The sequence below is a fragment of the Chenopodium album genome, chromosome 6 (assembly GCF_948465745.1).
Source record: "Chenopodium album chromosome 6, dcCheAlbu1.1, whole genome shotgun sequence".
NCBI classification, from domain to species: Eukaryota; Viridiplantae; Streptophyta; class Magnoliopsida; order Caryophyllales; family Amaranthaceae; genus Chenopodium; species Chenopodium album.
In genome coordinates this window covers 34229332-34241368 of record NC_137839.1, presented here as the reverse complement: position 1 = coordinate 34241368, position 12037 = coordinate 34229332, and positions in this window count along the sequence as shown.

The window sequence follows — 12037 nt, the reverse complement described above, 5'->3', positions numbered from 1 at the left end:
TAGGCGTGGTACGTTGTGTTTGTTCGGATTTTTGTTACTAAATGTTCAAAATTTGCAATGTTCATATTTTTTTTTTAACTAAATGTTCTAAATTTTCAATTGTTCATATTTTTTTTACTAAACGTTCAAAAGAATAGGCGTGGTGCACCTAATTCTAGGCTTAAAGAACTTTGCGAGACTCTAAAACTCTTTACCAAACTCATCAACCAAAGCGTGAAAGGTACTCATCACTGATTAGTTTTGCTTTTGGGAGACAAAATCAGGTGTCTATAGATGGGTTTCCATGGCTTTTTAGGGAAAAGGAGCAGTAGGTTATTGTAGGCTAGGTGTAGAGATGTCAAAAATTGACCCGACCCGAGAACTCGACCTGAACCGGTAATGATCTGAACCTGACCTGTACTCGAACAATGGGGTGAAACCAATGACCCTGTAACCCGACCTGAACCAACCTGATGCTAACCGACAAATGATTTGATCCAATACTTTAGGACCTGAATCCGAACCCGCACCCCACCTGATAGTAACCGTCAACCGATTTTATCCGACCCGACAACAATCCGAACTAGTACTCGACCATATTAGAACCTGAAAACATTTATAACCCAACACAACCTCTTATTGAAGCAAGTCATGGATGGTTTGATAAAATTTTATATACCTTTTGTTCTTTATTACTTCGTATATAGGTGTAATAAAATCTTGATAATGCTTGAACAAATTATGTAGAGCGTAATTAAATAAATTAATTTGACCACATCGAATTTATTCAAATTGAACTTGAACCATAACCAAGAATGATCCAACTTTAAGATTATCCGACCAAATAATTATCTGACCAAACCTTAACCCGAACCCGAATGTACCATCTATTAACCCTACCAAACCCGACTCAATACAACCTGAACCTGAAATTGAACCCGTTATAAATTTAACTCGAATTGGACTTGACGTACACCTGAAAGGATGAACGATCGAAATAACCTGAACCGAAATTGACCCGACCGGAACCTGAACCTGATATGAGGCTAGATTGACCCGACACAACCTAATCCTAATTTGACCCGTGACGTGATTTGACCCGACCCCGAACCCGACTTGAATACTTGAATTGACAGCTCTAGCTAGGTGTGGTGGGATTGTTTGTGTGCAACTTTATTTTTATGAAAAGAAATTACAAGAAATGGTACTAGGAATTCTATACTTGTAATACCCCGTATTTTAATTTAAATAAGTATTTTATGAAGTACTTAAATAATTCAAAATGAATTATTTATAGCATTTTAGATATTTATTTTAATAAGTTTGAAAATATTTATATAAAAGGAAGGTTTTATAAAAGGATTTTTTTTAATAAAAGTCAAAGTAAAAAACAAGTTTGAATAAGAAAAAGATTAGTAAGGATAGAAAAGGAATTTAATTCTAGGAGGGTTTAGAGCAAAGGGGGTATAAATATTCAACACATGAACAATTAAACTTCGCCCAAATTGGAGAATACCCAAGGTAATTTTCTCTCCCTTCTCTCTTGTTTTTCTTTTCTTTCTTAATTCCCCTTCCCATGTTTTTACACGGCCAACACCACCACCACGCACTCCCAGCCGACCATCGCAGCCACCAGCGCAAGCGTTAGCAGCCGCGAGAACACCAGCAGGCGCGGTGGCAGATCTCCTATGTGTCGTGGTGGCTGTTGCTGCTTGCAGTTTTTGAAAAAAAAATTATTTTTTAAAATTATTTTCATTTAATTCCTTAATCTAATAATTAATTATGGGTTTTGTAATGATTTTGATGATGTTTGATTATAGGTGGTATGTAAATAAATTTTAAGATTTGATTTTTTATTAAAAAGTCCCAAATTGAAATCCCTAGGTTTCTAAATTATTGTATATTAAAGGAATTTGATTGAGGGTAGTTTAAATATTTGATATGAGGGTCTTAAAACATATTTACAGCAAATTTTAATAGTTTGATAAAGCTGTAAATTTTGTTAGTAAGCTATAATTAAGTTTCTTAGAGGATTTTTTTTACTACCCAGTAATTGGGATTAAAGTAAGGGGTTTTAAATTAATTTTCAGCTTGTTTTTAAATAAATTATGAATGATTTAATGAGGGTATATATTGCTGGAAATTTGTGTGGTGTATATTTTAATGTCTCTTTGTAATTTTGGATTGTAAGAGACTTCCAAGTGAGTGATTTCATATAGTTGTAGCGAGTTTAAGATCGTATTCGAGGTTCGTTCGTGTACTTGGTATTTAATTATTTGGTGATGTAGGAACATGCTAGGCTTTATTATTCCAAATATACAATAATTTATTATTTGGTTGATGTTGGTGATTGAATTATGAAGCATGGACTATTTGTGATGGATTAATGGATGAAAATAATTAATTTGGCATGTTGTATATGAACCACACTTTTATTATGACATGATAGAGAGCATGTTTAATTAAACTAAATGTTTAATTTGGTTTGGAATATTAAAAAGGAATTTTATTATGGTTCATATAATTTTTATCGATGTTGTAAGCATGAGGAAAGAGCTATTTATGTGAATATGTACACGAGGATTAAATTATATATTAGTGTATTAGTGCATGCACTTAAGGTGTTTTTAACACCAATGGGTAGGAATTTGGGCGCAGTATGCGTTTGAGGTGTCTTTGACACCGAGGTAGATTAAAGAGGGTTCAACATTAAATATTATGTAGTCACTAATTATTCAAATTAAATTGGTATGTTTAATTGTTTGAATAATTATTATGATTGATTGTGTTATGGTTTGAGAGTCATCACTAAGTCTAATAATATGTAAATAACGTACAGTGAAAGAGGTTACACACCAAAACTCTTGTAATGTATATACCTAGAGTATGAACATATGGGGGGAGTTATTGGGTATTATATTTAACTATAACTTCTACTTGAAGTACAGGACGCTATATATTTTTATTATTATGCGTAGGAATTCCGCCATTTACAGGTGGTTCTTTTATACTGGCACGGTTAGCTCCTGTGTTAGTACCCCTTTATTGTGGCAGGTTAGGGAGGGAAACCCGTTCGATGCGTAATCAATGCTGAATGAATCAATTAGTTATTTATTTGAGGGTCGTGTTGTATGTTGCATGCTTGTAAACAGGTGCAACAAGGTAAGTTGTGATGATAGGTGAAAGCAATTTAGTGTGCTTTAATTACGCTTATGTACTCAACATTGCTGATTATGTGTTTGTATGTTTGTTTGGCCATGTCTTTACTTTGGCCCTACGATGACCCATTTTTAATGCAGAGTAGTGAGGACAAGTAGAGAGAAGCTTTTCAGGTGATGAAGCATATTCATGATGGCATGTGAGTGAAAAGCGAATCATGCTTAGTTTCCATAAGTTTATGATGTGATTTATTGCTTTGATTATTTTATTATATTATATTTGTGGGACTAACACAAAGGTTTTAAGCTGGTTTGGTTTTGATAAGGGCCTACAATGGTTCCAAGTTGTAGGTTGACTTCGTTTTACTTTGGTTTGACTTTATGTTCATTTGGTTGACTTTTAAAGGTGAATTGTTTTGAATGTTTTTAAAGATAGTCTTCCGCTGTGTGTCTTTGATAGTTGCCTTAGCCGTTTTCACGGTGGTGGCAATGTGTTAGATTTTTCTATTTTAAGTTTTAAAGAGCAAAACAAGTATTTTAAAGGAAATGAATTTATAGGGAATTACAAAGTGGTATCAGAGTCAGGTTGATATTTTATTACCACTAAAGCCAAAAATGTGTTTTAAAGTGTTTTGTTTTGAAACTTGGCCAAGTTCTTGTTTAATTGTGTAATTTCAAAAGTGAGTTATTTCATTTAATTTTGTCTTAAGAAGATCAAATATTTTATTTAATTATTTAAAAATCTGAAAATTTTTTTTAAGCCGAATTTTCTCAGCCCTTTATTTCAAAGGTTATTTTTGAAATTGTTTTTTAAAAGAGAAGTCAAAAATATTTTTAGTTTGTTCATTTTGCAGGAAAGCAAGGATTGAGGTAAGTATTATGTGTTAAAAGCTTTTAAAAGCATGTTAGTGAGTTTGGGTAGGAAAGAATTTGGGAATATAAGTTAGAAATAATAATGTTCTTGTATGCATTAATATTTAGGTTGTGATGTTTAATCTTTGGTTTGATTGAAAAGTATGTGATTTTATGATTAGAAATAGATGAGATTGTTTGATTGAACATTGAACCTAATTCATGTAAGAACTGTATTATTTTAGTTTTCTTTTGGAAGGGAATTCTTTTCTAAGTCTTTTTCTTTACAGGATGCTGATTCTTCCTAACAGATACACCCAAATTAGTACTCTTATTAAGAAAGGCAATGAACACCCCTATGATTATGTAGAGAAAATGTGCTACTACTGTTCTTACATGAGTTATGTTCTAAGACACAAAACTTTTTGACCTTTGCGACCGTATTTCTGCCATGATTATTCAATGCACAAACAAATCTACTATTGGCAATCACTTGAATTATAATCATATTAGCCTAAACAAGATTATTAATTATCTTATTAAGCGTGATGACAAGTACAAATTTCCTTTAATCCTGCAAGAGAGGGCGTGATCAAACAACATCAATAATATCAAGCAACATAATCATAACAACAATCATCATCGTAATATTCTCAATCTCATCAAAGCATAATAATATTAGCAAGATCTCAAGCATGATACTGACAAGATTAATAACAACATGTCACTAAAAAATAAAGATCAAAGCTTTATCCCTAACATGATATTAGAAATAGAAAGCAACATAGAAACATACATGATATTAGGAATGTTAGTTATTAACCTAATCATGATTCTATGAATTAATATAAAATTGTAAACAAGATTTCTATATCAAAAAGACAGTAAATAATCGAATTACTTAATTTAATGCCTCGTATCTCTTTTTAATAACAAAATACATGCATTAGTAACTTTAATTAAAATATTAAATCAAAAAATTAATTTAAATAATTGAAATATGGATTTGGGACCAAACCCTCAGAAATTATCAACCTTTCACGTCTAGGGCGAAGGCAACTTCGAGCTTGGCTAGGTGTGTCCAAGACTTGTGAATGAGGAATATTGTATTTTGAAAAGGTCTAGGCTTAGAAAAATAATAGAGAGAGGATAAGCTTTAGCTTAGAGAGAGAAGAGAGATGATTGGTGATTAAGCTTGTTGATTGTTGCTGAATAAAAACAGGGAAATACGACCTTATCTAAGAGAAAATAGTCCGAAAACGATATAAAACAGTTAGAATTCGAATCGAAATAGAATTGGCTCCTGTTGTGAACGACAGGACCCAGCGCAAAACGACAGGGTTCACGCATTGTGACAGAGTCAGTCGTCGTGCGACAAGGCTGTCGTTTGGCGCTGCGACAATTTTTTGTGGATTTTATTTTTATCATATATTTTGATCCAGAAGTCCAAAAACGTCATATAATATGTATTTGAAAATCTCTTGAATTCTAATTTCCAAAGCAATTAGAATCAGATTAAAATCTTTTGTAGAACAAAATATAGGGCTGAAATAGTGGAAGGGTGTCAGTTTTGGATAGAGTTTTGTATTTCTTTCATATTCTTCGTTATAGACCGGAATTAATATTATAATACATCATTGGAAAGATAATTTCAATATCCATCCAACCGTATAAGTGTTGGATAAAAATTATGAGGCATGAAAATAATATCTGAACATATTCCATTTTGCACAAAACAAGGACTTTCAAAAAGAGAAGTTTTATTCAATTTAAAATTCTTTAATCTTATATTTTCAAAAAAGGATAATGAAGATCTTGAAGAAACTTATAGAATCTTCTAATAAATACTAATTAGTTTAGAAATGGGATTAAACCTTTGGACCCCCACATGATCATTGGGTCGTAGGTAAGATCCGGTTTGGGCCCAATTTAGTATTCTTGCCATAACGTCCTCATTATTCATCGGAATTGAAATTATAATATATCATTGGAAAGGTCTTTTCAAGATCCATCCAAATACACAATTATTGGACCCATATCATGGACCATACTAAATTGGCCTGGCTATTTTTATATAAATAGAATAAGAAAAGGAATATTTTCGAAAATAGAAAGAAGTATTTTTATTAAAACGACCGCATCACAAGACTTTTCACATTTCACCTCTTTCGATAATCAAATGACATGAAATATATTCATCAGTGGGTTTGGTTTTTGGAGAGGCACAATTAGGTGTCTACAGAAGCCCCCACTTAGACTGAGTTTGGAGAAAGGCAAGTTTCGAAAACAAAAGTCAAAGTAGCAATAGGGACGGAGAATGATTCAAAACATTCTGCAATCCTAAATCATTCTTCTAACGCCGATACCTGTAAACTAGCGTTATTCTAACAGATAAAAGAATTAAGAAACACATATCTTGCACATTTCCTCGTGAACGGAGTAACTGATTTTGTTGCTGCATGCTGTTGTGACAACCTCCACAGTTCCTCGTGAACGCCATTGTCGAAGACCACTACTTGTAGCTATCCTCAATTGTTTGTGACAAATTTCCACATCCTAGGGATCGTCATTGAAGGTGACTGCTTGTAGTCATCTTCAGTTTTGCTGTGACAATCTTCCACATCTAAGAAAACATCGTCAAAGGTGACTGCTTGTAGCCATCTTCAATTTTGACAATTTTCTCGTCCTAGAGAATATCGTCAAAGACCACTGCTTGTAGTTGTCTTTTGTCTTGGTGTGATTTCCTTCCTCGTCTTGGAAATTCTATCGCGAACCACCACGCCTCGAGCGATCCATTAGACGACAATCTTCCACGCCTTGGGAATTCTATCGCAAACCACCATGTTTTGAGCGATTCACTGAATGACGGTCTTCCACGCCTTGGGGATTCTCATCATGAACTTCTGCTCCTCGAGCAACTCACAAATGAACAATGAAAAATTTCCCCACCTCGGGTAACATGTCGTAGACTCCTTCGTCTTAAGCAGTCTTCTAAATGATGATTTTCCTTTCCTTGGGAAGTCTAATAGTTTAACAGTTTCCACGCCTTAAGAATCCTGTCGTGAGCTCCTACGCTTTGAGTAGCTTTCCACAAAGTACCCACGCCTTGGGATGCAATCGTCAACTTCTACGCCTTGGGAGTGTGCATCAATCGACAATTTCGCTTCATATTGGGAAAACTTGCCTGAAAATTATGAGTTTCTTTGTCTTGAGAAACTTGTTGTGCGAGCTGTCTATGTCTTCGGACACAATCAATTTTTGTTAAATCAAAGTTTTTTTTATGTGACAACCTCCACATCTTGGGGAGCGCTGTCCAAGATTGCTTCTCCTTGAGCTATCTTCTCAAATAGGGTGACAACTTTCGCATCCTAGGGAATGTTGTCAAAGACCACTACTCCTTGAGCCGTCTTGTCAAATTTTCTTATATCCTCGCCTTGGAAGTGATAGCTTTGCATGTCTTTGAAAATTTGCGTCTTCTGTCTTAGATCTTCGTAAAGATCACTTGTCCGTCTGGGACTTAGTGCACCTACATATATGTTTTGGACTACAAGACTTTGCTTATGTTTTTCTTAGGGATGACCTAAGGCTTGATGTGCTTGACATTATGATTGCTTTGACTTGAGGTTGTGTAGACACCCATTTGTGTCTCCCCAAAACCAAACCCAGTGATGAGTACCTTTCACGTTGAATCATAATCGAATGAAGTGAAAGTGTGGAAAGTTTAGTGTTGCGGATAGTTTTAATTTCTTTACTCTTCTCTCTGTTTTTGAAAACTTATTTTAAGAAAACAGCCAATCCAGTTTGGTTGGTCCATGATATGGGTCCAATAGTAGTGTAGTTGGATGGGGCTTGACAAGAGCTTTCCAACGATATATTATAAGCCCAATTCCGATGAATATTGAGGAAGTTATGGCCAATTTACTAAACTGGGCCCGGTTTGAGCCTTATATGCGGCCCAATGATATAGGGGAGGGCCTAATATGATTTATCATTCCTAATTCAATTAGGAATGGTTTTAGTCTTCTAGATTCTTCTAGAAGGTTCTTTTCATTCCTAATTCAATTAGCATTGATAAATTGACTTTTGTTGACTTTTCAGAGTTTTAATTAAAATCAAAGAACATTTTTGAGGAAAAGATACGATTTTATCCTCCTGTACGGAAAAATATATCTGATTTGAGAAAGCGCGTCAAAAACGGTGTTAGCGCCAAACGCCAGGCATTGGCGCCTGGCGCCAATAGCCTAATGTTGGCGCCAGCTCTGTTTTTCGTGCGCCAATACTCTGTTTTGTTAATTTTATCTTTTTGGCTGATTTTCTCTATAAATAACGTATTGAAAACTCCGTCTTCATTCACCTACAACCAGTTTTCGATTCTCTCTCATTCTCTTTACACATTCGCTAATTCTCATCAAGATTTCCTTAATCATTCATCATCTTTCTTTTTTCTAAACTAGCTTTTTAAATACAAAATTCCGCATTCGCAAGATCTAGAAACACCTAGCCATATTCGAAGTTGCCTTCGCCCTAGGCGTGAAAGGTTTAATTTCTGAGGGTTTGGTCCCAAATCTCTATTTCAATTATTTAATTTAATTGTTTTATTATTTTCCTTGAAGTTACTAACGTGTGTATTTTGTTATTAGAAAGAGGTACGAGGCATCAAAGTAAGTGCTTAAATGGTTTTTATTGATATTACGATGTAGAAATCATGTTTAAATTGTTATTATGATATTCCTAGTATCATGTCTAGGGTAATTTTAATATTAAGTATGATTGTTACGATGCTTCCTATGTTCTTTCTAACATTTATGATTATTAGTATCATGTTAGGGTTACAGATTTGATTTTTATTGCTTAGTGACATGCTAGGGTTTGTTATTAATCTTGTTAGTATCATGCCTAGGATCTTGCTATTATTATTATGCTTTAATATTAACATGAACATGAATATGATTATAATTGTTATAATTTATGATTATTATTTTGATGATGATTATTTTATTTATGATGATTATGATTATAATTTTATTATTGTTATAATTATTATTATTAACATGATTGTTATTATGATGATTATTGTTTTGATGATTATAATTATTATTTATTGATTATTTATTATGTTGCTTGATACATTATTTGTTGTTATTGCTTGATCACATCTTTTTATGCATGCTTAAAGGGAATTTGTACTTGTAATCACGCTTAATAAGATAATTAATAATCTTGTTTAGGGTTAATGTGATTATAATTTCAAGTGATCGCCAATAATAGTTTTGTTTGTGCATTAATATTCAACCAACATAGATAAAAAGGTTTAGGGGTTAATCCTTTTGATTGCATGTTAGTCAGAAATCGCACATGAATACGATCAGAATAAAGTAGAGGCCTATTATTAGGGCAGGTTCAATCTCTTTTAGGTTGGATTTGTACCTTCATCCCCGAACCCTTATTTGGTTCTAGACCTTATGGAGTTGACGATCTCTTGGATCGTTAAGGGGTGTAACCTTCACCCTGTGAACGGTTTACAAGTTCCTAAAACTTGTTGGCGACTCTTTTGCTCTATCTTCTTCCCTTTTGGACGCCACCGTACTTTAATGTATGATCACAGTGGGGTTCGAGCTAGGGGATTAACGCTTGAAATATTCCCTACAGTTATTGGCGACTCCACTGGGGAGGATTTCTATTTTAATTCCTGAATTTGTTTCGGCAATGATTTAGAATGAGTGGATGAGACTCGAAACGTTCTAAGTATTTCATGTGCGTAATTTTGATTAACATTATTGTCATATGCATAAAAAAGATCTCATTGGAAAGACCATCCGTAATGAGTTAAAAACATAGGATTTTACACGTAGGAAATTTGAGAAATATCTTTCACAACTAGAACCGAGAGAACACCGCGCGAAACTGGAAAATTTTATCGAGCACAGAAAGCTGTTGAGGCATGTGGGAAGTAGCGCCGGCCAGAGCATTGGTGCCAGCATTTTAACCGTAGCGCCAGACGCCAGCATTGGCGCCAAGCGCCACAGCTAAAAGCTGGTGCCAGTCTCTAATTGCTGGCGCCAACCTCCCCCAATACCGAGCCAGAAATATGCGTTCTAATTTCGACCAGTTTTTCGTATTGTTTGCTCGATCTTACTTCCTGATTGAATTTTTTCTCACTTTTCTGAAACCCATATGTGTTCTATATATGGACATAACTCTCTGGGAATTCATGCTCCATCTACCCGATTGAACGCTCTGTGCAACAAAGGGTACATCCGAGAATGTTGAATTCACCAAACCATGGAAGCGAGTTTTTTCTAAAGCTCGCGGTGTCCCATCCACTCGCACCAACCCTTCACGGTTAGGCTTCCGCGCGGTGCATCCGGACAATTAACCATGGACCCTCTATTGACTAAACCATATCCCGAACTTTAGAGAACTAGAGCCATGGTTAGGTTGCAAACTCATTGCATCATATTATGCCTACTTGACTAATTGTGCATTATTTGTTGTGCATATGATCTATGATTTCTTAACCGTTTGTTTGACTTGTGTTGAGATTAAATGAATTAATGACTAAAAGAACTTTGCCTAATTAATTAATTAATTAATTTGAATAAATAAAGTCTAATATTTTAATCGGAATTGACCTAGTACGACTTTAGGCATACCCAGTTGATTAATAACACCGAAAACAGTCTCAGATTAAAGCTCCATTATTGGCGCCAAAGTCTGAGCTGTAGCGCCACCCTGTGGAGTGTGGCGCCTGGCGACAGCTCTGTCGTCTGGCGCCAAGCTACACAGTGCGACGCCAGTTTTGTCGTTTTGGCCGACAATTCGGATTATTAATCGAGTCATCACCTAGTGTCTAATTAACCAGTTTGCTAATTAATTCGGTTAATTTTCGCTGTCAATCATGCCTTGTCGAGTCATTAATCGAGGCTAGTCACATAGTCTAGCCACATGGTCATGACACGAGTCTTAACATACCACCTACACTCACTAGTCTTAGCACACACTTTGAGCACATGTCACCATGACCATATCTTAGGTTCATGCATAAGTCGGTGTTTCCGTTATTTAATTTGGGGGGTATATTCTATTCCTAATTCTTCATATCCCTCCACCTCCATCATCTTTTTCTTTTTTCACTTTCTATTCCAATCTTTCTTCACTTCCTCCTCCATTACATGTTGAATAAAGTTTGAGTCAAATAATTAACAATGAATATTCCCAAATTCCTTTTCCACAGTACTTGGTCGAGGAGAGAAGGACGATTAATCAAGGACAACCTCTTTATTCAAGTTTCACTTTTCAATAAACCGATTCGTCAAAAGAGGAAGGCTAAAAAGATAATGGAAACTCAAGAAGAATTCAATGAACTTAGAAACCAACTAGTTACCATGACTGAAACACTGAAGCTACTCACACTCAAGATCGATGATCCCGTGAAGCAATAACAAATGAACCTCATGCAAGAGAGTCTAAGAAAGCTATCTAGTGACTATAAATTTCAAGGAATGAGTTCACAAGGGGTCTCGCTGGACAAGGAACTTCTTCCGCATAAGTTCAACGCCACTGACATCCCTAAATTCAAGGCAACTGATAACCTTTATTTTCATCTAAGAGCTTTTGAAACTATAATGAACATTAAGGGTATCGATAAGAAGGTTTTCCCCTCTTTGTTCCCACTATCTCTTGAAACCGTTTGCCAACAATGGTTCTTCTCCCTTGACAAGGAGAAAACCTCTACATGGGAAGCGATAGTAAACGCTTTCGTTATTGATAGGTACAAGTGCAATATCCAAGTTGAAACCGACCATAGACAACTTGAGATGCTAAGACAAAAAGAGAATGAAGGCTTTACTTCTTTCTTTAATAAATGGAGGGAAACTTCCGCCAAGATGATTGAGGTCCCCACCGAAAAGGAGTCTGTGAAGATGTTTATCAAGAATCTCCAAGAGAAGAATTCAAAGCACTTAAAATATCAACACAACTTGAATACTTTCAAGGCCGTTTATGACATCAGAATTGAAATCAAAGACGACCTCGCAAAGCAAAAAGCT